This window comes from Anser anser (genome assembly GCF_964211835.1).
Source record: "Anser anser genome assembly, chromosome: W".
Lineage (NCBI taxonomy): Eukaryota > Metazoa > Chordata > Aves > Anseriformes > Anatidae > Anser > Anser anser.
The window spans coordinates 1,379,910-1,404,474 of NC_139731.1; the positions used below are offsets into that span (position 1 = coordinate 1,379,910).

General features: G+C 42.7%; 1 protein-coding gene and 1 long non-coding RNA gene across 2 annotated transcripts in view; one reads left to right on the forward strand and one right to left on the reverse strand.

The window, feature by feature from the left end:
- The window catches only part of LOC310888698, a 30,462-nt gene extending 16,748 nt beyond the window's left edge, over positions 1 to 13,714 (reverse strand). The window contains exon 1 of the long non-coding RNA XR_014576068.1: positions 13,390 to 13,714. This is a non-coding gene — a long non-coding RNA (uncharacterized lncRNA). The remainder of the gene's footprint in view (positions 1 to 13,389) is intronic.
- LOC310888609 (uncharacterized protein) overlaps positions 1 to 24,565 on the forward strand; it is a gene marked incomplete at both ends in the record, with an annotated part of 380,131 nt that overhangs the window by 174,347 nt on the left and 181,219 nt on the right. The window lies entirely within an intron of this gene.

Sequence of the window (24,565 nt, forward strand, 5' to 3'; positions counted from 1 at the left end):
TCCAGAGCTATCCTGTAGGAATCCTTTATCTTCCAGAGCTATCCTGTCTCAGTCCTGTCCTTGTGATTAGTTTACAATATCTACAGAAATCCCTTATCCTCCAGGGCTATCCTGTCTCAGTCCTGTCCTTGTGATTAGTTTACAATATCTATAGAAATCCCTTATCCTCCAGGGCTATCCTGTCTCAGTCCTGTCCTTGTGATTAGTTTACAATATCTATAGAAATCCCTTATCCTCCAGGGCTATCCTGTCTCAGTCCCTGCTATAGTTCTATAGTTAACCCTTTAGCATCCATTTCTTACTTCACAACATCCTTTACCTTGTTCCCTGTCTCAAGTCCCCCCTTTTCTTTATCCTAAGCAAATTCTTTTGCTTATAACACTCCTCCTTGATTCAAAGTTTTCATAAAATTCTTACCAGTTTCTACTTGATGCTTGATTCGGTTACACTTCCAGGTTTCATAATCATCTAGTCCTTTCATACAGCACCAAAATGCACACTGTACCAATACACAGGTTAAGAATACTAGTAAAAGCAAGATCAATATTCCTATAAACATTTGCTTAAGCCAATAAAAGTTGGGTAACCAAGAGGTCAGTTTGCTCCATAATTCTCAAAAACCCCACGAGGTGTCATCTTGAACTACCCTATGTAAGATATTGGTCTTTTCCCAAATGTTTTTGAGATCAGTCTCAATTTATTTACATACATACAGCAACTAATATTTATTAATGTGCATACTCCCCCTTAGGAGGCTGATAAAAGGTCTAGTGCCTAAAATGTTCTTATTGATTTGTTTTAGTTGCTTGCCCAAAACTATAATATGTTGTCATAAATATTGGTTTCCTACTTGTGTTAGAACTTCTCCTTTGTATGGCATTTGGTAAGGCCTGCCATACAATATTCCAAAGGAGCTTAATTTTTCCTTGGACCTAGGCCTAGTTCTAATTCTAAGAAGTGCCATAGTAGTGCCTGATACCAATACATGTTGGTTTCTTGACAGCTTTTAGCAATCTGTTGTCTTATCAAATGATTCATTTTTTCCACTTGGCCACTCGCCTGTGGCCTATATGGAGTGTGTAGTTGTCATTCAATCCCCAGCACTTTGATGACCTGTTGGATCAGTTCTGCAGTGAAGTGTGGTCCCCTGTCAGATGACATTACTGAGGGTACACCAAATCTTGGTATAATTTCATTCAACGATACTTTGGACACTTCTCTGGCTTTGTTAGTTCTACATGGGAATGTTCCTGGCCATCTGGAAAAGGTGTCTGTTAGTACCAATAGGCATCTAAACCCCCCTTTCCTTGGGAGTTCGAAAAAATCAATTTGCCACTGTTTCCCAGGAACATTTCCCTTCCCTATTGTTCCCATTTGGGGTTTGATTCCTGTCTGTGGGTTATTTTTAAGACATATGACACATTGTTTCAATACCTATCTGACAATGGTATACAAATTAAGTCCCATCTCTTTTCTACTTAAAAACGGTTATAATATTTCAGCTCCCCAGCATGTTTTATTATGTTCTCCAATTACCATCCAATATAATATGGTATCACGATTCTCCCATCATTTATTTGTGCTAAACCTGTAGGTAACATTTTCCATTTACATCTTCAATTAATTGCTTATTGATCTTAGAATATTCTACTTCATCTTCTAAGGCTTTTGTTAATGCCTGGTTTTCTGTTCCTGGTACTAGTGCCAAAATTTGACTCTCAGATGCCCGTTCTGCTGCCCCTTTGGCTTCTGCGTCAACCAATCTATTTCCTCTTTCAATATCAGTATCCCCTGTTTGATGTCCTTTACAGTGCAAAATGGCAACTTCAGGAGGCAGGCATACCGCTAGGAGTAACTTCAGCATCTCTTCTGCATGTTTAATTGAGGAAGATGAGTCCTCTCTCCATCCAAATTGCCCCATGTGCATGCACCATACTAAAGGCATATTTCAAATCTGTCCAAATGTTAATTCTTTTCCCTTTTGCCAGCTCAAGAGCTCTTATCAAGGCGATGACTTCTGCCTTTTGGGCTGATGTTTGTTACCGCATATCCTGTGAGGCGAACTCCCTGGTGGATGAAGCTGCTGCCATCTATATACCAATTCTCTGCATCTTCTAGGGGCGTATCCTTTAAATCTGGTTGGCTGGAGACCGTTTCCATGGTCTTGATGCAATCATGAATGGGCGATCTGGAAACTCTGTTACTGAGGAAAGAGGCTGGGTTCACAGTATTAGTGCCAAAAAATGTAGTAACTAATAGTCCATTCTACACATTCCTTTTCTTCTTCAGTAGCTATCAACAGGTCATCTACGTATCAGCTACGTAAATTGGCCTAAGAGAGAGGGAATGTCAGGGGAGATACCATCACGAGGGAATATACCATCACGAAGACCTCCTGACTTCTGGGATCAGTCGACGGGCTGAGCCTCTCTTCCCCCCCCCCATTGGGATGCCTTTGGGTGAGATTTGAACACTTGGTTATACTGGGTGTCTCCACAGAAACTTAGAAATCTCTACAGAGTCTTTGTGCCTTTTAACGCGTTAATTTCCATGCTGTGCACCTGTGTATTTCATGCATGCTAGCTTGCTTTTCCAGACAGTAAATTATCGCTGGAAATCCAAAGAACCTGTGTACCTGTTTGTCCTGGTTCCAGTTAGGACAGAGTTAATTTTCCTCATAGTAGCTGGTAGGGTGCTATGTTTTGGATTAGGATGAGAAGAGCGCTGATAACATGCTGATGTTTTAATTGTTGCAGAGCAGTGTTTACACCAGGCCAAGGACTTTTCAGCTTCTCGCTCTGTCCTGCCAGCGAGCAGGCTAGGGGTGCAGCAGGAGCTGGGAGGGGACAGACCCAGGACAGCTGACCCAAACTGGCCAAAGGGGTATTCCATACCATCTGACGTCATGCTAAACAATATATAGGGGTGGCTGGCCGGGGTGGGGCGCTGGCTGCTCGGGGATAGGCTGGGCATCGGTCAGCGGGTGGTGAGCAATTGCATTGTGCATCACTTGTTTCTTACACATTATTGTTATTAATACTATTATCATTATCACTGTTATTATTGTTATTATTATATTCCTGTCTTAATAAACTGTCTCTATCTCAACTCACCGGCTTCACTTTCCCGTTTCTCTCCCCCATCCCAGAGAGGGAGGGGGGAGGGTGAGCGAACGGCTGTGTGGTGTTTAGCTGCCAGCCGGGTTAAACCACAACACTGTTGCTGTAATAAATTGCACTTAATTGCACTGTTCCTAGCCATGATAGTTCTCATTGAACGCGACTAGAGTAAGGGCATGTTACGTTGTTGGTGAATCTGTGACCGTGATAGTTCAGTACCCTGAATCCTACCAGACCCGTAACGGTTAATTGGCTACACCCCTTAACGCGACAGAGAAATTGGCGTAGTCGGCAGGATTGCTATGGATAAACTGCTGCAAAAATACAAATGTGCCCCTTCCCAGGCTGGGAAGGAGCGGGCCCAAAAATTTTGGAAAGATGAGAAAGTGGTAGAATGCATTGAGCAGTGTCAGGCTTCACGAAAGATTGGAGAACGGAAGGGTAAAGGTGTGATTTGTGCTGTGTTAGGAGCCTGTTTGTCTTGTGCTCAGCAAGATGCTAAGGAAACTCCTGCTCCCAAACTAATTTCTGATTTCTAATTTCTGTGTTACAGCTTTGAAATCAGAGATTGAGGTGTTGAAGTTATCATTGGCCTTTGAAAGGGAGAAGGGAAAAACAGCAGGAATCAGATTGGATAAACTTTTGAATGAGAATAACGAACTTGTGACTGAAAATGATAAACTTTTGAATGAGAATAATCATCTTAAACAATTACTGGAGAGGTTTAATCACCTGTTAAATAGAACACAGCCTTCTGCTCCGGTTAAGCAGGTTCATAGATTGATGCATAGTGCAGACCCTGAAAGCTGGAATGGTGGTTTTTGGTTTGACAGTGATGACAAAGAAACTGCTGATTCTGAACCTCAGTCGATTTCCTTGAGACCTTTGGTTAAAACTGAAACTACTGTTGATGATGATGATGAGATCCATACTACTGTGCGAATGATTCCATGGTCACCAGCAGAGTTGGTTAAAATACAGCAGAAGTTCTCAAGGCGGTCAGGAGAATCGGAAGTTGAGTATGTGTGGTGAGTTCCTCTTGAAAGAGGAGATCGAAATATGTTGAGTGAGGAAGAAGCAAGAGGCTTTTGGGGACCTGGAGTATTTTTAACTAACACACCAGAAGACTATTATTACTCTATAACTGCACGGACTGCATATTTGCCTTTGAGTAGAAAGACTCTGAAATGGGGCGGAAGCAGCAATACAGATGGACAGTTTTACCTCAGGGGCTTACAGGGCCACCAATTTATTTGGGCAAGTTCTAGAACAATTTTTGGAGCAATTCCAACCTCCAGAGGAGGTGTTACTGTTACAATATGTGGATGATCTTTTATTGTCAGGACAGGAGAAAACAGTTGTGAAGGAAGCCACTAACAAGCTATTCGACTTTCTGGGAAAACAGGGCTTGAAAGTATTGAAAAATAAATTAAAATTTGTAGAAAGAGAAGTCAAATATTTAGGGCATCTAGTGTCTGAGGGGGAGCGAAGAATAAATCCAGAGAGGATTCAGGGAACTGTTGAGCTACCCCTACACAAAACTAAAAAGAACTAAAAAGTTTTAAGAGAAAGAGGTTTTTAAGGAATTAGGAGTCACGAAGTCCAAAGGAAAACAGATGCTCCCTGATGGGAGAGAAATGCTGAATAAAGTGCTAATGAGGCAAATATTAACTGTTTTGCATCAAGAGGGTCATTAGGGAATTAAAGCAATGTGTGATGCTGTGCTATGGAAATATGTATGTGTAGGAATATATATACTCTGGCTGAACAAGTATGCAGGAGTTGTGTAGTAGATGCTTTTCTTAAGAACTATATACTCGGGCTGTCGTCCTCTTTGTCATCTCTCAGGACCTGTGGATCATTAGCTCAAACCCCACCCTTGGAAGCCCTGATCCATCCACTCTGAGTGGGATCTGATGTGAACACGGAGATATTTGAAACTGCAACCTGAGTGGGATGGACTGTTCCAAGTGTTCCTGACTACTGAGACGGCAGGAAGAACGGCTGAGAAAGGGTGGACTCATACCTGGGTAAAAGCATCAGTTAACCCTGATACCTGAGAGACTGCATTAACAAAGACTTTTAAGGTTAAAACTGTTAAAACTATCTATTGTAAACCTTTAACTTCTCCTTAGAAGAATTCTTAATGAATTAATGAGTAAAAGGGATTGAATTACACAGAATTGGAGTGTTTCCAGGGAACACTCCCTGGAAGTGGGAGAAAAAGAAAGGATGGTATTCAATCCCCACTAAAAGAATCCTTATTAGTTTGTGATTGTTACTGTTTTTCTTAATTATTATAGGGGTGTATATATATACATAGAAATGATGTATTTTAAGTTTATCATAGTAATACCTATTCTCAATGGATTAGTGATAGGATGGAGGGAAAAATCAGCATTTCCAATTAATCCAGAACATCTCTTGAGTTCTGTCTCAAAATAATTGTTGGATTTGCACCCAGATGCCTAGAAAGACTGAAGAGGCCTTGTCCCTGATTGCTATTTCCAGCAGCAACTGTGTCTGGATTCTCTAGATTTCTAAAAATGACAGATCATACTGAGTCCTGGGAAAGAATAGATTTTGAAGTTCAGTCCCCTACACATAATCCTGGTTACAACATACTGTGTTATCAAAGGTGCCTTTTAAAACAACATTGATAGAAAACTCAGGGGGCAATATTACTGACCCTGGGTGTGGAAATATTATCCGTGAAATAGGGAATAATCCATACTGTACTGAATATGGTAGCCATGGGAATGCTAATATACATAATGCACACCAGGTACAACATGAGAATCCTGTAACCAGATGGCCTGTCCCAAATGGCAAGGGGTGGTACAGGCTATGTGGCAATAAAGCCAGGAAGGTGTTGCCCCTAGGATGGAAGGGAGATTGCATCCTGGAGGCAATAATTCCAAATGTAACTATTATTGAAGACCCACAAAGCGAAAGCCCCTTGAGACCACACGCAGAATTAAGCAGAGTCCAGATAATCCTCTAGTAAAATTCTCTAGCATTTCAGTTTTGCAAGGTGGTTTTTACCTTCGTTAGGGGTGAGTGAATTAGAAAATGCTAAAGTAAATATCTCAGCTATAATTGAAGAACTAGAAAATAAGTTAGATAAGTTTGCAAAAATAGTACTCTAGAATCAAATAGTATTAGATTTATTACTAGCCTCATAAGGAGGAGCGTGCACTGTAATTAATACTAGTTGCTGTATATATGCAGATCAAATGGGATGAATTTGACTGATCTCAAAAATATTTCAGGAAAAAAAAACAAAAAAACAAAACACAACAAGATCCTACATAGAGTAGCTCAAGATGACACTTCCTGGGGATTTAGAAACATTTGGGAGAAACTAACTTTCTGATTACCTGAATAGAATTGGCTCAAACAACTATTTGTTGGTATTGTAATAATAATGTCATTGTATATCTGTCATCCCCCGTGACATCCGAAGAAGAATATTGCACCTTAATTTTGGAAAAACTCAAGAGTGCGGTATGTGAAGAGGTAAAAAAACAACAATAGAAGTAAGAAAAGAAGAGGGGGGAATTGTGAGAAACTAAGTTGTGTTTTTGCAGTAGAGAAATACTTTTCTGTATTTCTGCACGGAGCATCCGGGCCAGTCACAATATGGTGCTTTTGCCACTCATTTCCAGTTAGACTCACTTCAGCCTCCAATACAGTTAACTGCTGGGATCCCCCCGTCACACCATAAATACAGATGGGCTCTGGCCCTTTATAGCTTGATGGCATTAGAGTACATTGTGCACCGGTGTCTACTAAAGCCTTATACTTCTGTGCGTCTGACGTGCCAGGCCATCGAATCCACACAGTCCAATAAAATCGATTGTCCCTTTCCTCCCCCTGGCTGGAGGCAGGGCCCCTCTAGTCCTGGTCAGAATCTTCGTTTCTGTGTTTAAAGGACTGCCTGCTGGAAGTTGGAGCAGCAAACTTTTCAGAGAACCCCTTTTTCCCAATTGTTTTCTTTTGCAACTCACATACCCGTACCTCTAGGGTCGAGGTAGATTTTCCATCCCATTTTCTCATGTCCTCTCCATGGTCACGTAGGTAAAACCACAGGGTGGTGCGGAGTGTGTGCCCACCATATCGTCTTCCTTGCACAGATGAACGTTTACCCCTAATAGCTGAGACACTGGTTTGTACAGGTGGGGAGGAAAATAATCTCTCTTTAAGTTGGTGGATCTTTTCAGAAAGTTTCTCCAAAGCATTCTCTTTTAGTTGGTGGACACTGGCTCATTCAGGTGGGGGGGAAGATAAATCCTCTTTAAGTTGGTGGAACTCTTCAGAGAGTTTCTCCACAGCCGAGACGCAGGCCTGTAGGGAAGAGGAGAGACTTTCTTCGTACTGCCGGAGTTGTTTAGCCACTTCATCCACTGTGGGTCCCTCATCCTCTTTCCAGGCCATTATTGCCAATGAGCTGGCATATGATGATGGTGCACTCCGTACAAACTTCCGCCACATGGGTCGTGTACACTGGACTTCATCTGGATCTGTGGATATTTGTGCGTCATCTAGGTCCTTATAAATTACTTCCCGTACGGCTAATTCCCTCAGGTACTGAATTCCCTTCTCCATGGTGGTCCACTTGCCTGGTAGACATACAAGTTCTTCCTTGAAGGGATACCTTTCCTTCACAGCTGACAGGAGACGCCGCCAGAGGCTGCGAGATCGTGCTCCATCTCCAATTGCTTTGTCAATGCCTGCGAGATTGTGAGAAACTAAGTTGTGTTTTTGCAGTAGAGAATTACTTTTCTGTACTCCAAGGTAGTTGTGTAGCCATAATAAGGAGGAAAGCTAAGTAGATAAGTGGACAGTAGAAGGCCTCACTGTTCCAAAATAAGGTAGAAGCTTGAGGAAAACAGGATGAGCAGTGTGAGAACAGTAAAACAAAGATCACAAGTTCTCAAAACATAAGAAAGGAGAAATTAAAGGGTTGAAAAAAAGAAAAATTGTACATATACGGTATAGAGGAGCGTCGAGTAGCTTGTGAACTTGTAGTACTCAGCCAATGAGGAAACAGGGGAGGAGATCAGGTGTCGGTTAATAGAGAATAAAAGGTTATGATTTGTTTACAAAAATGCACTCCTCATTGACAGGACGCCCGCCATTGCAATCGCAAAAAAAATAGCTTCACAGAAGATCCTGTCTGAAGAAAATTATTTGAGATTTTTCTCACAGTTTCCAAATAATTATCAATACAAATAATAAGATGTACACCACTACTAGAACAAAAAACCCCTTGGGAGCACTTCAGTTCCCTATAGGCCAGTCCTTTCTCTCAATCACAAGTCACATTCATTAGTAACCTGTGAAAATAAAAGGTTAGTTTACAATTGTAAGCTTTTATCCTGCTCAGAACTATGAGATTTTCTTTCTGATTTTAATTTTCGACAAGCCTTCTGTAGAAACAACTTGCCAGGTGCTAGGGTTGACAGATGCTTTCACTCGAGGGTAGTGAGTCCAACCTTTCTCCGCAGTTCTTATGGCTGTTTCAGTGGTTAGTAGTACTTGGAATAGTCTTTCCCATTCAGGCGAGAGTTTTGATTCTTTCCAGGTCCAAATCAGGACCCAATTTCTTGGTTGATGGTGGTGGGGATTTGAGCCAACAACCCATGGGTCCTGAGAGATGACAAAGAAGAGGACAACCCCAGAATACAGTTCTTAAGAAAACTCTCTTGTTTCGAATTGCGGTATCTCATCCCTTCTGCCCAGATAGGGTAATCCGAACAGCATCTCATACGGTGAAATTCCTATATCCTTTCTTGGTGCTGTTTGAACCTGGAGCAGTGCTAAGGGTAAGCTTTTTACCCAGTGAAGTCAGGTTTCTAACACTAATTTAGTTAATTGCTTCTTTAATGTCTGGTTCATTCGCTCCACCTTCCCAGAAGAGGAGGGGTGCCAGGGGGTGTGAAAATCCCACTCAATCTCTAAGGCCTGCATTAACCCTTGCAGTACTTGTGAAGTGAAACGACTTCCTTGATCTGAATCAATGTTTTCAGCTATCCCATATCTAGGGACTATTTGCTCCAGTGATACCTTAGACACCGTGTTCGCAGTTGCAGATACCGAGGGGAAAGCTTCCACCCATCCAGTCACGTGGTCAATTAGGACCAACAAGTACTTAAGTCTCCCTGCTTTAGGTAACTCAGTAAAGTCTACCTGTATACTTTGGAAAGGTCGAATCCCTGGCTCCCGTCCCCCTCTAGGTGAGTTATGGATGACCTTTTTATTTACCTTTAGGCATATGGTACATCCTCTGCATATTTGCTTCACTGAAGTGTATATTCCTACACAGACATACTTTCTTAGCACAGCATCACACATTGCTTGCACCCCCCAATGACTCTCTTGATGTAAAACAGTTAATATTTGCCTCATTAGCACTTTATTCAGCATTTCTCTCCCATCAGGGAGTATCCATTTTCCTTCAGACTTCGTGGCTCCTGATTCCTTAAAAAAACCCTTTCTCTTAAGAACTTTTTAGTTCTTTCTTAGTTTTCAACAGTTCCCTGAATCCTCTCTGGATTTATTCTTCGTTTTTCCTCAGACATTAGATGCCTTAAATACCTGACTTCTCTTTCTACGTATTGTAATTTATTTTTCAATACTCCCAAGCCCTGCTTTCCCAGAAAGTTGAATAGCTTGTTAGTAGCTTCCTTCACAACTGTTTTCTCCTGTCCTGACAATAAAAGATCATCCACATATTGTAACAGTAACACCTCCTTGGGAGGTTGGAATTGCTCCAAAATCTGTTCTAGAACCTGCCCAAATAAATTGGTGGCCCTGTAAACCCCTGAGGTAAAACTGTCCATCTGTATTGTTGCTTCCGCCCCCACTTCAGAGTCTTTCCAGTCAGAGGTGAATATATCTTTGCTCTCAGGGCCTGAGAGCATCCCGTTAATAACACCATTATTCCAGCCTAATGATTTACTATTTGAATGCCCAATTTCATCATCAAATCCCTTCCCAACAGGTTAGTCCCTGCCTTGGGTACATACAGTAATTGCCCAGTGATCATTTTATCCCCTAGTCTCAGCTTGGTATCCCCCCAGAGTGGCACTGTTATCCCAGCCCCTTCTACCCCCATCACTTTTTAGGGTTTCATTAGTTAATTTAATCCCTGATACTTTACAGGCCAGCAATGACCTAGCTGCCCCAGTGTATTGGGTTCACATGGCAACATTCTGGGGCAGCTGCAGTGGCAGCCTCTGTGAGAAGAATCCAGAAACCACCCTGTGACAGATAAGGGCCAGTTTCAGCCAGCCCCAAAGGGGCCCACCGCTGCCCAGAGCCAAGCCATGAGCAGCACAGTCCATGCCTGTGTGAGAGCATATCCAAGAAAACGAAAAGAAACAAAACAAAACAACAGCAAAAAAAACCTTGCTTCTCAACAGCAGCTGGGAGAGCAAGGAGTGAGAAACCTCCCCGCAGACACCAAAGTCAGCACAGAAGGAGGGGGATGAGGCGCTCCAGGGGCCAGAGCCAAAGCCCCCCTGCGGCCTGTGGAGAGGCCCCTGGTGGACCAGGCTGTCCCCCCCCTCCCCCCGATACTGGAAAACTGACCAAACACCACAGCAAATATACCAAAACTTCTAGACTGTTACTTAGATAATGCCTACATCCTCTTTCCCTGCTCATTCAACTTTCCCAACTCATTCAAAAAACAGCTCTGTCAAGCACTACATACCAACACCTTTAACACCTTCAATAACCCTTTTTAACACTTCTTTCTATCTTTCTCCAGCCTCTACTTTGAACAAAGGCTCAGTCAGGGGCCAACTTAAGTTTATACCTTTTTCCCCCCAGGATGCTGAAACAACATATCAGTATACCATATTTCATCCCATTTTCCTTCTCTCCTCCTTCTTCCACTCCGGATATTCCTATTTGAAGTGGCCAGCCTGGCCACACTTAAAACATCTTATCAAAACCTGTCCCTGCTAGGATTCAGGCTGCAACACAGGTAGCTTTCCTTGCCTGCCATTCCTTCATCTCTCTTCCTCTCCTTTCCATCCTGGCCCTGACTCCCCCTGAAGAGTTTCTTCCTCTTTCTCCAGCCCTCTACCTCACTACCTGGTACACTGTGAATACCATTAGTATCGCCCTGCTTTTCCTTCTCATCTCCCCTCCTGACATACACCTTCAGGGCCTCCCTCAGGAGGGCCCCCCGTGACTGTTCACTACTTCCTCCCACCCTCTGGAGCCCCCCCCCCCATTTATCTGTCCAGGCTCCAACCATAAAATGAACTTTCAAGAGGCCCCGGGATACCGGGTCCCCGGGACTCATCCCCGAGCACTCCCCCACCCTGACCCCAAGTCTCCCACATGACCCCTGTGCTGCGCACTATCACCACTCCAGCCAGGATCGGCAAGTGGGCACCCCTGCTCTGCCAGTACTACCCCCGGTCCTGGAGAATGAGCTCCCCCCAACTTCCGCACAGCAGCTCTCCTCCTGATCACTCCCCTTTCTTCCCCTGTAAACAACATACTTAGTATAGACATAATTTTCCCCCAAGAGTATAAGTTAGGCCCTAGGAACTGGTCTAATAGTTCAGCTAGCCTGATGGGGTCCTCAGTTAAAGACTTCATCTCCTTCTTAAAACTCCTAACCTCTCTGCTGGTAAGGAGAGGGGGGAGTTCACCTAAGAGGATACACAGTTAGTGTTAGGACTGTTAATATCAGGGAAGGCGAAATTCTCAATCTCTCTTCTACCTATTTCTAATTCTTACCAGAGCCTAGAGTACGCTCCTTCTCTAGGGACAGTGTTAACTGCAGTCCCTGTCTCCCTTCCTGGAGCAACTGCTGCTGCCTCCGGTGCAATATTAGGATTATAGGGAGCATAACTTGACTCCTTCTCCGAAAAAGGAATCTTATTGTTTACACATAAATTTCAAGCCTGAATTTTCATCAGGCCCGTATTTTGGCCAAAATACTGCTGTTTCCCTAATTGGTTCTTTTGTCCAGACTGATACACAATATTTAACCATTTTCTTCTTTTATCATTTCCTCTGATTTTGGGATTATTTTTCCCATTTCTTTTCATTCTTCAGGAAGAACTGTCGGTAGGCACTCCCCCAGGGATATCTCCCTGTCCCCTGGAACTCATATTTCTCATTTTTCCTAGTCCTTGTCAGTGTGCTGCTACAGAAATATACCTCCTGCAGGGTACAACACACTAATGTTCTGATTCTGGAAAATGGGGATGTACTGCCAAGCACTTTACCGTGCAAGGGGTACCGCACACCTATGAGTTTTCCAGATTCCCTGGTGTACTGCCAAGCACTTCACCGTGCAAGGGCTACTGTATACCAAATTTCCCGAGACTCTTCCTTTCTCTCTCTTATCTCACGCTTCATCCGTCTCCGGCCGCGCCCCTCTGAAACATGGGATTAGAAATTAGAGAGCGATTGATTAAGAATGAATATGTAGGCAACAGTCATTGCTTAATATGTGGCACATTTGCGATATACTGTTCCTGTGCTGCTCTTAGGCCTCCAGATAACAGGAGCCCCTGGGACCCCAAGAACCAGATCAAACCAACCTTATGGTTCGGACTTTGACCAAGGGCTCAGAGATAAGGAGGACTGTTCACAAAAGGACAAGATAAAGAATGTCAAATATGCAAGGCCTCGAGATAACAGGAGCCCCTCGGACCCCGAGAACCGGACCAAACCAACCTTATGGCCTAGATTGTGACCAAGGCCTCAGAGAGCATGCGCAAGGAGACGAGGTGAAAAGTTCAACCCTGATGAAGATACCTTACTTCATCCTCACGACCCTCAGCGCCTACCACAAGAAGGCACCACGCAAGCGCAGAAGGGAGAAGTTTATGAAAATGACTTCTTGGAGCTAATTTTAATACTAAGTGGGGACAGGTCATGCATATGTATAGGCGTACTGGGAAACTTCATGCATATGTAACTCTTTACTGCATATAACCAAAGCAAGTTGTCGCGTTAGGGGCGCACGACTTTGGTGGGACTACCCCCCGTGCTGCCCAGCGCTGAATAAACATACCTACTTTACAATCTTACTGATTGTGGAGTCCGTTTCCGTGAATCACCTCGCAGAGCTACGGAACCACGGATCAGGACTTCACACTCGCTTCGTACAAAAGTACGTCTCAATCACACGTCACACAGAGTCTCACCCGACCCCCAAGGCAATACTTAATATTTCTTACCTTGGTCTGTGCACAGAGTTACCGGATCAATTCTTAAACCCAGGAGTGCCTACCTTCTTCCCTTCCCCACTACTTCATGGATCCTGCCTCTTTAATCAGTCTCGGGCCCTCTGTCAGCTCTCCGCAGAACCGCCACCGTCGTCGATGCACAGGACCGCTGAAATCAGCGGGGCATGCCTTCCTGCTGCTGCGGCGGTGGGGCTCCCCGGTAGGTGGCTGGATCCCGGACGAGCCCCCAAATTGTGAAAAATACTCCGTAGCCAATAACATAGGCTCAGGCGAGGATCTCAGTGAAGTAGCATTTTTATTCGCGATTGCAATGGCAGGCGTCCCACAAGCAGTAGCGCGCCTACTAGTTCCATAACACAGTTTATGTACTTTTTTTTTTTCTTTTTTTTTTTTTTTCTCGACGACCGGGACCCTCCCCTGTTTCCCCATTGACTGGGTAATCCAGGTTCACAGTCTATGCAGTGCTTCACAGACAATACATGGCTTTTAGTTGCCGGCCTGTTATAAGTCAAATTTCTTTTGACTTTTTTACTCTTTGAGGTGGTGATGTTTCTTACACAGTGATTTCCGCCTAATTGCTCTAAGGATTCTGATTGTCTGCATTTTACAAGGTCGTCTGTTAAGCTTTCTTATCACTTCAAACATATCTCAATACCACATTCCTTCCTTTGAAACAATGTAACTCGGTGCAAAAACAACATTTTTATTCCTACACTTAAGTCATTAAAAGAAATACAGCTTCATACAATGGAACTGCAAGATCCAGAATACAACAATAATAACTTAAATACTTGTACATTAAATACAACTCAGTCAACATATAAGCCTTGGGTAAGATATAAGGAAAGACAGCATAATATATTCATAAAAATGCCTCTACTTACATTTGGCGATAGACATCCGTTACAATACAATATATACAATGAAATGCTATTGCATATTGCACAACATTTGAATTAATGTGTTCACAAACCTATTATCACTCAGACTGATGACTTTTAATTTCTGCATACCACCCATTTCTTCAGGGAGAAATTCAAGCTTATTATAATGCAGAAACAACACGGTTACATACTTCCATTTTTCAATCTGAAAAAAAGAAAAGAATGAATTCATCTTCACAGCTCTAAATACACAATTTCAATTGTTTAAAAATAACTAGCATTACAGCTATTTTTGCCTGTAAAGTATGATAAGATTTATTTTCACATATTCAAGCTCCTTTTAGTCTCAATACAATAGCAACTAACTTCTACTTCTTGCTTCAAAAAAATCAGATTTAATTTAATTATTTAAAAACACAGAAAATCTACTCAACATTTATTAACTTGTTATTCAAATAAAATTTGTCCAGATTTTACAGTTTAAAATACATGATTTTTTTTTACAGTTTTGTAACTAAATACATATCTCTGGTGGCAGCTGTGTTAAAAAGTTATGATCTGCAGCAAATGTCCTTATGTTAGAGAGCTGCCCAACAGATGAAGGCAATGTTTCAATCTCATTAAAAATACAGTCTAGTTCTTCTAAGGATATTAACCTGAAAAAAAAATTACTCCTCTATAGAGTGAGAGGAGGCTGAAAGAATTTTAGTAGATAAGATAGGCTAATGAGCATGTAAAAGGAAGCCAAAAGAATTTCAGTAGATAAGATAGGCTAATGAACGTGTGAAAGGAAGCCAAAGGAATTTTAGTAAATAAGACAGGCTAAGGGACATGTACTATGTCTTCCGCTACCTATTGCGCACGAAAAACAGTTCCTGATAGAAACAGGAAACACATTTCAAGAACCAACTGAAACCGAGTCTGCAGTTTAAGCAGAAGCTGAGAAGCTTATGAGTCTGCGCTGAGACGAGAGGTCAACCAGCGGTGACTAGGAAGACTCACTAATCTTCATCCCCACGACCCCTGGCGACCACTACCAGAAAACACTGTGCAAGCGTGGATAGGAGAAATCTATGAAAATGATTCCCTGGAACTAATTTTATTACAAAGCGGGGATAGGTCATGCATATGTATAGGTGTATCGAGAAACTTGATGCATATGTAACTCTTCACCACATATAACCAAGGCAAGTGCCGCGTTGGGGTGTGCACGGCTTTGGTGGGGCTGCCCCCGTGCTGCCCAGTGCTGAATAAACATACCTACTTTACAGTCTTACTGATTGTGGAGTTTGCTTTCCGCACGTCAAGAGGTTAATTCATCCAACATTAACTGCACACTTTAAGTTTAAATTATATTAATATTACAAATTACAAAATTACAAATGAAATTCAAAATGAAACTCTGAAACCCAAGTGAAATTCAAATCCAAGAAAAAATCCTTTATTAATTGCCTTCTTTAAAAAAAATATAATCATTTACATTATATATATGAGAGCTCTCAGTGAAAACAGGGGGATCAGCAACATCAAATTTTTCTGCAGTACACAAAAACATGCTACTGCAAGGCATAGGAGAAAAGAAATGGGAACAAATACCCTTCATCTGTATAGCACTTAATTCTGAACCAATTATTTTTGCCATCATTTGCACGTTTTAAATTAAATTCATGAACACAAAATTATACATTAAAAAATACTGCTGCTTAACATGTGAAAATACTCAGTATATGAAAAAAAAGATAAATGTGTGTTCAGATTCACTTTTTACAAGCTTTTTGATACTGGTTCAATCATTTGCAATATTTAACACAGACAGAAAAAAAAACACTTTCACTTTCAGGTAGCTGCATGCCTTTGTAAACATTTTGTTTTCTTTCATATTCAGCTTTTCTGTTATAGATTGGTGGCTGCATTAATGACTGAGGAACACAGGTCTTTTGATATTAAATTCTATGTAAAGAGCATACAAGCTGAAAGCTATAAGAAATATGAAGGCGGTTGCTATCAATTTTATTGACATTATATGTAGAATAAATTAAATCAAGTAGAGAAATGTAAAGCAATTCAAAAGAGGAGCCACTGTTACAGAAAAGCTTCCAGAAAGGCAATGCAATGTTTTCTTCAGGTGAAATACTGTTGTGGTTTAACCCGGCTGGCAGCTAAGCACCACACAGCCGTACGCTCACCCTCCCCCCTCCCTCTCTGGGATGGGGGAGAGAAATGGGAAAGTGAAGCCTGTGGGCTGAGATAGAGATAATTTATTAGGACAGGAAAAAAATACGATAATAGTACTACTACTACTACTGTGTATGAAACAAGTGATGCACAATGCAATTGCTCACCACCCGCTGACCGATGCCCAGCCTATCCCCGAGCAGCCAGCGCCCCACCCCGGCCAGCCACCCCTATATATTGTTTAGCATGACGTCAGATGGTATGGAATACCCCTTTGGCCAGTTTGGGTCAGCTGTCCTGGGTCTGTCCCCTCCCAGCTCCTGCTGCACCCCTAGCCTGCCCGCTGGCAGGACAGAGCGAGAAGCTGAAAAGTCCTTGGCTTGGTGTCAGCACTGCTCTGCAACAATTAAAACATCAGCATGTTATCAGTGCTCTTCTCATCCTAATCCAAAACATAGCACCCTACCAGCTACTAGGAGGAAAATTAACTCTACCCTAGCTGAAACCAGGACAAATACCTACCCTCCTATGGAGTTCGGCAAATAAACCTCAAAAGCAATAATGAGTCAATAATTGTACTGAACTGAAGAACACAACAAGCCAAAATATAAGCTTTTATTACATTGTCATATGAATGAAGAATAAGCTTGAAGATTTATATGCACATCTACTAAAATCTTTATGGGAAGATACAGTTGCTTTCACAAATACAGTTTCACTTTTACTGTGAAGTGGAAAGGTTTGACATCCACTCAACTCTTCTCAAGGAAGAATTAGCTGAAGTGAGGAAAGTAAAGACTACTGATCAGGCAAGATCGCTTCATGTCAAAAGACTGCTAATGATTTTAAGTCTGAAAACAAACCATCTGCTTCCCAAATGTCAGATACTATTTTACTAGAACATAAACACAGGTTCACAAATACTAAGATAATAGGTCATTGTACTACAATAATTGGTCATCCTGGACCCCATGTAATTCTGAGACATGTCAGGAACCTAGATGAAATGGACAGATCATTTCCCCAGGAATTTCCTATGCTCTGTGTACATATGGCATAAAATCCTCAACAGTCATTGCTTACTTTACAACCACTACCAGTAAAAATCCACACAACTTTTATCCTGTAAATTCTTGCTTGCTTTCTAATACATAATTCCTTTTTTGGAAGGACTGGGCAATGCTAAATTTGATCCAGGATTTGATCTAGGATTTTTACCCCTGAATTGGAACATAAATTTTAGAGGAGAGAGTTTTTGACTTCAGTGCCAGGGAAGCTCATGGAGTAGATTGTCTTGAGTGTCATCACGCGGCACTTGCAGGGCAACCAGGCGATCAGGCCCAGTCAGCATGGGTTTATGAAAGGTAGGTCCTGCTTGACTCACCTGATCTCCTTCTATGACAAAGTGACGCGCTTAGTGGATGAGGGAAAGGCTGTGGATGTGGTCTACCTTGATTTCAGTAAGGCTTTTGACACCGTTTCCCACAACATTCTCCTCAATAAACTGGCTGCTCATGGCTTGGACTGGCGTATGCTTCGTTGGGTTAAAAACTGGCTGGATAGCCAGGCCCAAGGAGTCGTGGTGAATGGAGTCCAATCCAGTTGGAGGCCGGTCACTAGTGGAGTCCCCCAGGGCTCAGTACTGGGGCCAGTTCTCTTTAATATCTTTATCAGTGATCTGGATGAGGGGATCGAGTGCACCCTCAGCAAGTTTGCAGATGACACGAAGTTAGGTGCATGTGTCAATCTGCTCGAGGGTAGGAAGGCTCTGCAGGAGGATCTGGATAGGCTGGACCGATGGGCTGAGGCCAACTGTATGAAGTTCAACAAGGCCAAGTGCCGGGTCCTGCACCTGGGGCACAACAACCCCAAGCAGAGCTACAGGCTAGGAGATGAGTGGCTGGAAAGCTGCCTGGCCGAGAAGGACCTGGGAGTATTGGTTGGTAGTCAGATGAATATGAGCCAGCAGTGTGCTCAGGTGGCCAAGAAGGCCAACAGCATCCTGGCTTGCATAAGAAACAGTGTGGCCAGCAGGACTAGGGAAGTGATTGTCCCCCTGTACTCGGCTCTGGTGAGGCCGCACCTCGAGTACTGTGTTCACTTTTGGGCCCCTCACTACAAGAAGGACATGGAGGTGCTCGAGCGAGTCCAGAGAAGGGCAACGAAGCTGGTGAGGGGTCTGGAGAGCAAGTCTTATGAGGAGCGGCTGAGGGAGCTGGGGTTGTTTAGCCTGGAGAAGAGGAGGCTCAGGGGTGACCTCATCGCTCTCTATAGGTACCTTAAAGGAGGCTGTAGAGAGGTGGGGGTTGGTCTATTCTCCCACGTGCCTGGTGACAGGACGAGGGGGAATGGGCTAAAGTTGCGCCAGGGGAGGTTTAGGTTGATTATTAGGAAGAACTTCTTTACTGAAAGGGTTGTTAGGCATTGGAATGGGCTGCCCAGGGAAGTGGTTGAGTCACCATCCCTGGAGGTCTTTAAAAGACGTTTAGATGTAGCCCTTAGTGATATGGTTTAGTGGAGGACTTGTTAGTTTTAGGTCAGAGGTTGGACTAGGTGATCTTGGAGGTCTCTTCCAACCTAGATGATGCTGTGTGATTCTGTGAAATATTTTTGAAAAAAGCATTATGTTTCAACTGGGGCTCACAATAAATAAATCTGTGTACAAATCCCTCTCTCATAGAGGAGGTCTAAAAACCCTTAAATTTCACCAACTCAGAAGAGCTTTTTTCAAAACCCACGAAGTGTACAAGATATTGACCTAGAAAACTTGGAAACAAATTTTAATTTTCTAGCAGCAAACAAATGATGCATCTGTACAATACAAGCAAACCAGTCTATCCCAAAAGTAAAGTGCAGGATGTGCTCCCATTACAATTTATTGTTAGTAGTATCTTATGTATCAGGGAAAGGTAAAACATCCATGCTGCATATGATTTCTTACTTAAACTTCCCTCATGAGAAAGTAATACAAAACAGGTGCTACTGCAGCTTAACAACTACAACCAAATTCAGTTAAATGCAACTCTTTTTTTTTTTTTTTTTATACTGTAAGTATATAGTATTCCTACATAAATTGCAGTCCTGGCTCCCATAAATTAATTTTTCAAGAGAATATCTTAAACTTCTTTTTATTTTTTTGTTAATCAATGAAGACTACCTTTCAGACAGATCTTTAACCAAAAAAGCAGTTTCAAAACTTTTTGTGCTATTTCCAAAAGATCTTAATGAAATACATTACCAATAATTGACTCTTCTAGATAAAAGGCTGAGAGAGATGAAGCAATTAGTCAGTAATATACCCAAACAGGTAATTTTACAGCCTAAACTTAGTTCCTGTCTGTTATGGCATAATGTGGGCTTAGACATGTTAGTTTAGAGCTCCCACAAGGCATATCTACACTGTAATGAGAATATGTCAGTAACGGTTATAAGTGTAATACTAATGAAAAAATCCTTAAAAACAATTCTTTATCTACTAAACCATACAGCTCTGCATGATCTGTGGCTAATGAAGTACCTGCTGGTGGTACACAGTGGCTTGACTTTATCATATGGCAGGTCAGTATGTTCCACTATAATTCTATTTGTTTCAATTCTCTGTGCTGGTTTTGGATGGGGTGGAGTTAATTTCCTTCATAGTAGCCTGTATGGCGCCCTATTTTGGATTTAGGATGAAAATAATGTTAATATGTGATAACATGGCATGGTAACACGATGACAAGTTGAATATGAGTCAACAGTGTGCCCTGGTAGCCAAAAGGGCCAACCATATCCTGGGGTACATCAAGCACAGTAGAGCTAGACAGTCAAGGGAAGTGATTGTCCCACTCTGTTCTGTGCTGGTGCGGTCTCACATCAAGGGCTGTGTATAGTTTTAAGCACCAAAACATAAGAAGGATCTAAAAGTATCAGAATGCATCCAAAGGAGGGCAACAGAGATGGTGAAAGGTCTAGAAGACAAGACATATGAAGAGTGGCTGAGGTCACTTGGTTTGCTCAGCCTAGAGAAGAGGAGACTGAGGGGAGACCTCATCCTGGTCTATAGCTTTCTCATGAGGGGGAGCAGAGGGGGAGGTGCCAATCTCTTCTCTCTGGTGACCAGTGCTAGGACCCAAGGGAATGGCATGAAGCTGTGTCAGGGTATGTTGTGGTGTGATTGCCTAAAGTAACTTGGAAAATCAAACTACTATTCATATTCTAAAAAGAAAAGTACAGCACTGAAGAGGTTTTCAGGGCAGGGCGCAGCTGCATGACCTGAGTGTTCCCTAGGCTTCTAACCTTGGATGTTACCGTACCAGGGGAACCTGGTGTGGTAACTCTAAGAAACAATATGGAGTGTAGAGTGGCGTGGAGACACCACAGCTAGGCTCTGACAAGAGGGGGGACTCGATTGTTCTTGTGCACACTGAAACTGATAAACTGCACATTTGCCACCTTGAGCGGACGACCTGTCATGTTTTTGACAAAATGCTGTACTCTAGTGAACTTTTGCTCATTATAACATCATTACAACACCAAAACACACCTCCATCCCAAAAGCTACCCGCCTCCGAGGTACGACCACCCCTCATGGAGCATGTGCTCGGAATTTCTCGGAGCCTATACCTTTAAACGAAGGCAAGAAAACTTTTCACCAATCACAGTTAAGATATGCTTGACTAGAGTCACTCAAGCTCCACCTAAAAGACAGAAAATAATATAAATTGGCTCAAGAGAAATGGAATGTTGGGGAAGATACCATTTTCAGGAAAGATACCATCACGAAGATACCATTGTGACTTCTGGATCAGTCGATGGGCCGAGCCTCTCTTCCCCTCCCCCCGCCCCCCCCCCCCCCCATTGGGATGTCTTTGGGTGAGATTTAAGCACTTGAATAATCTCTAGAGTCTCTGTACCTTTTAATGCATTAATAGCCAGGCTGTACACATGAGTATTTAATGCATGCTAGCTTGCTTTTGCAGACAGTAAATTATCGCTGGCAATCCAAAGAACCTGTGTACCTGTTGCTGTAATAAATTGCACTTAATTGCATTGATCCTAGCTGTGATAGTTCTCATTGAGCACGACTAGAGTAAGGGCGTGTTACGTTGTTGGAGAATCCGTGACCATGATAGTTCAGTATCCTGAATCCAGCCGGGCCCACATCGGTTAATACGTTAGTGGTGAATCTGTGACTGTGATCTGTGATAGTTCAGTACCCTGAATCCAACCAGATCCGTAACGGTTAACCAGCTACACCCCTTTAACGCGACAGATGTTCAGATTGGATATCAGGAAAAGGTTCTTCACCGAGAGGGTGGTCGAGCACTGGAACAGGCTCCCCAGGGAAGTGGTCATGGTCCTAAGCCTGTTGGAGTCCAAGAAGTATTTAGACAATTGTCTCGGACATATGGTCCGATTTTTGGGTGGTCCTGTGTGGAGCCAGGAGTTGGACTTGATGATCCTTGTGGGTCCCTCCCAACTCAGCATATTCTATGATACCTGATTGTATGATACAGAGTCAAGGACATATTCTCGTGCTGCCCTGCCAGCGAGGAGGCTGGTTGGGATGCACAAGAAGTTGGGAGAGGACACAGCCAGGACAGCTGACCCAGACTGACCAAAGGGTTATTCCATACCATACAACGTCCTGCTAAGCAATAAAAGCTAGAGGGAAAGGTAGAGGAAAGGGGGGAGGTTTGGAGCGATGATACTTGTCTTCAAAAAAAAAAAGGTTACATGAGATGGAACTCTGTTTTCCTAGAAATGGCTGAATATCTGCTCACCACTGGGAATCATAGAATCATAGAATGGTTTGGGTTGGAAGGGGCCTTGAAGATCATCTAGTTCCAACCCCCCTGCCATGGGCAGGATGTGATAAACAAAGTTGTGTTTTTGGAATAGAAGGTGTTTTTGCAGTGGAAAATTCCACATATTCAAAAGTGATTGTGCAGCATAGCAGTGGGGAGTATGTTAAGCAGATAAGGGGAAGGTCCCACTGTCCCAAAATAAGGAGGATAGCTAAGAAAAACAGGGTGAGCAGTACAAAATGAGTAAAAACAAAAATCAGGGGCACTCTAGTCATGAGAGAAGAAGGAAAAAAAAAAGGAAAAGGAGAAATTAATGGTTGGTCAAATAAAATTGCACATATATGGTACAGTAACAAGCGTCGAGTAGTTTGTGAACCTGTAGTACTCAGCCAATGAGGAAACAGGGAAGGAATCAAGCGTCGGGTAGTAGGGAATATAAGGTTATGATATACTTTTGCTGTGTGCTCCTGCTTGGAGGATGCCCACCATTGCAATCACGAATAAAAATGCTACTTCACTGAGATCCTCGCCTTAGCTTGTGTTATTGGCTCCAGATTGTTTCTCACACCCAATGAACAGATCCTGATAACAGAAACTATGACTGAACAGCTAATGAAAGACTTACATGAAGGGACACACTTTGGCACTGATGCCATGGCAGATAGCCTAAAGCACTTTGCAATAGGACTAAAAATGCAAATTATCGGAAACCAAGTAGTGCGAAAGTGTCTTGTATGCTGTGCAAACATCCCCAAGATCCAGCCAAAACAGCCGCCGGGGAGACAAGAAAAGGGATGAAACCTGGGGAGTACTGGCAAGTGGACTTTTCCCAATTGCCTAGACAAGGATCATAGCGATATCTCCTAGTGCTGCTGGACATGTTCACTGAATCGCTAGAAGGCTTCCCATGTCAAACTAATAAAGATAGGGAGGTTGTAAAGGCTTTACCGAAAGAAGTAATCCCACACTTTGGAATACCAGAGGGACTAGATCCCTATATCTCCTAAATCTAGGATCACTAGATCACCTAGATCTTTAGGTGATCCTGCTTGGCAGGGGGGTTGGACTAGATGATCTTCACAGGTCTCTTCCAACCTCATCCATTCTGTAATTCTGTGACTCTCCTCAGACAATGGACCTCATTTTATATCAAAAGTAGTTCAAGAAATATCGAGAGCATTACAGATTAGGTGGGACTTACATACTGCATGGAGACCACAATCGAGCAGACAAATAGAATGAATCAAACACTGAAAAAGCAGTTCACTAAAATTTGACAAGAAGCTCAACTAAAGTGGCTGGAAGCCTTACCAATAGCTTTGCTAAGAATTAGGGTAGCCCCCAGAGCCAGAGAAATAGTTAGCCCATTTGAATTATTATATGGCAAACCATAACCTGTAAATGAATTGGTGACAGAAGGGAGTCAAATGCATGTCAGGGGGGAGGGTTGGGTCAGACAATATTTGTGTCTTTGTCTTCCATGGTGTCCTCTCTCCATAGATATGTACAGGAGTGACTACCGATTCCATTGGATGTTCCAGCACACCCATTCCGACATGGACATCAGGTGCTGATCTGAACGTGGAAAGGCTTTCCACTTCTCTAAAGGAGAAGTGGAAAGGACCTTATACTGTTTTGCTCCACTTCTGCACTGCAGTGGAAGGGATCAAAAGAAAAATTGATTGTGGATTCACTACATTTGTGTAAAAGCAGCACCACCAGAAGAGGAAAAGCGAGACACACCATCAGAAGAAAGAGCACAAGAGAAATTGTGGCAAGTTGAACCAACTGTGGACTTGAAACTGCTGTTTAAAAGGACAAAATTATCTTTATTCTGGTTATACTTTCCTTAACAAGGCTGACTTATGGTTCCAATTCTTGGATACAGAATTCTATAGTTCGATTAGCTTTAAAATTAACCCATTTTGCAAATATATCGTCTTGTTGGGTGTGTACATCCATGTACCTGCCTCAGCATGAAGGAACTCCTGTCTATGCTATACCACTCACTGTGAACAAGACAGACGTGTGGCAATTAGCAAACTCGAGTAATGCTCTATCCTATAGATAATGCTCTATCTAGTTCCTCTATCCCTGTATATACTAGCAAAAGAGAAAATCTATCATGTGTATACTCAATTAGTAGAAGTAGGGAGAATGCTGCCCAGGGATCATATGTTTCCTATTCGAGCCCGCTGAGTAATCAGTGCAACCCACTTGCTCCATGTAGCATCAGTTGCATGATGTGTAGAGGGGACCCTTCCTTTGAACATCCAGCCTAGTACCAGCAGTCGGGGTGCCAGGAGGGGCTGCGCTTCAGTACTGACCACTTCCAAAGCAGATCGAACTCCTTCATATGTTGTCAATATCTC